The following is a 2860-nucleotide window of genomic DNA, read 5'->3' as shown; positions in this document are numbered from 1 at the left end:
TCTTTGCCTTTTGTCTCTTTCCTACTCTCTCTCTCTCTCTCTCTTTCCTCGTTTTTTCTAGATTTTTTTTTTAAGTTCTATTCCAAAATCAATTTAATTACTACCTTAGTTTGTTTGGATGAAAATAATAATTATTTATTTTAACAGAAAATGTTTTCAAATTATAATTTTTATTATTCTATAATTAAAGGCTATGAGGATAAAAATATTTAAGTTAATTCTTCGGATGGTCACTTATCCCATAAAAATTGACCACTAAAATTACTTTGTTTCTTTTCCTCCCATTTTTCATTTATTGTACTTTAAAAAAATTTGCCTTCTCATATTTCATTGTTTTTTCAACTTCTACTTTTAGGACCCATTTAAACATAAATATTTATTTATTTATAAAATAATTTTCACTTTATTTGAAAATTGATTTTTGATCATGAAAATTTGAAACACCATATTTTCTTTTTGAAGGTATATTTTAAATTTGGAAACATGTTGGTATAATGTGTTTTTTTCAACTTACTTTTCACTTTTGAAATATTATTTAAGTTTAACATGAACATTATTTTACAAAAAAAAAACATAATTCTATATATATCAATTGTGTTTGTATTAGAAATTCATTTTACTAAACTAGAGCCTAGGAACTTTCATGGTATATATATAATTGATGTGAAGAATTTCGGCATAGATATATTCTCTCTTTTATGGATCAAGAAGATATTAAAAGTACTCAGTTAGAAGAGGTAGATATACCTCAAAACCTTGATTTGTTAAACAAATGGACTATTCCGAAAGTGAATATAAAAACTATTTATGATTATGGTTGGTTTGATAAAATCACAAATAAACAGTTGATTAAAACAATTGAGCAATCTTTGGCGTTAAACTCGTCAGAATAAACTATTTGTTTATTAAATAAGCGTGATACTGAATTTTATAAATCTCAATATAAATTCTTGCATATTAGCATGGTTCAAATTGCTTTCAAGCCTTTGACTCTTAAAGGGTTACCAGAGACTTTCTTAGCTGCTCTTCGTGACGCGAGAAATCTTAATTTTTGACAGTCTTTGATGAGTTCGATAGAATCTACAGTGGCCTATGGCCCAGTTTATTTTAATGCTCAGTCAAATTTGTAGTTATTTTTGACTGATTCTAATATCTTAGATGCTTTAACTTTGAATGTTAAGACGCATTGTTTTATTGGGAAAATATTATTTGACTTGGACTGGTTTTGGAGTCGTCACTTAATTTTTTAAGAAAAATCAAGAAAACTATTGTTTTCAAAAGACTAAAACAGAAATTTAATGAAAACTTAAAACGGGTTCGTGGTTCTTATTAGCATTTTGGGAAGGGATTTAAAGCACCCGAAATGCTCGCTAATACACGGTTATCCGGCAATTAATTATTTGGCTAAAATAATTTAACTTAACTTAAATTGCAAAATTGAGTTGTCTTATAATTAGAACTATTTTAAAGGGGGAAAAGGGAAGTACTTAAATATTATCTAAGTGAGCTAATTTTGCAAGAATTATTCTTTACGTCTTGTTAAACGATGACTGATTCAGTTAAATTGTTAAATCAAAATAGGCGTCTTCCGGGGATTTGAATTTTTTGACCTTAAGGTTAGCGACAAATATTAACAAGCACACAAATACAATAAAATAAAGAGGGAAAAAGACTTGGGCCCAAGTTTGGTTTTTCTGTCCGTCTGGACCAACACTTGGGCCTAATTCCTACTTTGGGCCTTGGGCCCATTTCCACACCTGTCCTAACTAGTAATGTTGGGTTTGTGGCCCAATTTCTCTCTTGGTACCTGTCCTAACAACTATCAAATAACTATAATTAAAATGCAAAGGGCTTAGGCCCAAAAGTAACAAAATACAACTTAAAAAAAAAAAATAAAAGTAAGCTTTTGGCCTAATTCCTTCAACTCTCCGATTCGATGCATCGCTTTATTGTGTATACTTAACGTATACAATCTCTCGCAACCTATACGCCTTTTTTTTTTGGGACTTATTCTTCAACTTTTAAAGGGGAGGCCGACTCGAAATAAAGAATTATGCCTCTGTGGCCCAATAGGAAAATGCAAGAATAAAGTCCACGAGGACCCGAATAGATTTCACATGCAAACACAAACAAATAAAATGAAAGTAACAATTCAATTATTTAATAAAAGAAAACAGTGAAATAAAATAAATGCTACCACCTGGATATCATTATTGGCACTAAGCAATTTTTATTAGTAATTAAGTACGACAAGAACCAAGTGAGGTGGGCACGAGAAGAAATATCAACATAAATACCGTAATGCATTAAAAACAATGATCGACCAACGACCACAAGTTAATTTAAACTAACTTAGAATACCAAAATCATAAGGCATCAAAGAATGAATAGACTTAGAAAAGCTTTCAGGCTAAAAATAGAAAAACAAAATTAAGAACTTTTGTCAAGGTTCGCAATCAAACAACACAGTAATTAATTCTGAGGTCAAAGTCAATTCCAAACTCCATTTAATAAGATCATACTAGTAAGGCACAAAATTAAGGAGTTAATATCTAAAAGGTCACTCAAATTTGGAAATTTATCTAACAAAGTCATTAAACTTTATTTTGTGTCAATAAAAATCACTTAACTAAATTTATCGTTAAAATTTTATTATTATTATTATTGTTTTTATAACAAAATAAAATATCCTTTTATATAAATATGAATCCTATAAATGAATAAACAATAAATAAAAAAAACAAAAAAAAACGTTAATGAACTTTTACGAGAAAACTTAATTGGTGAAATAAATACTTTTATAATATTAAAGTATGTAACATTATGACATTGTTGTTATTATTTTTCCAAAAAAAAAAAA

This window comes from Solanum stenotomum, chromosome 10 (genome assembly GCF_019186545.1).
Source record: "Solanum stenotomum isolate F172 chromosome 10, ASM1918654v1, whole genome shotgun sequence".
Lineage (NCBI taxonomy): Eukaryota > Viridiplantae > Streptophyta > Magnoliopsida > Solanales > Solanaceae > Solanum > Solanum stenotomum.
Note: the sequence above shows the minus strand (reverse complement) of the source record.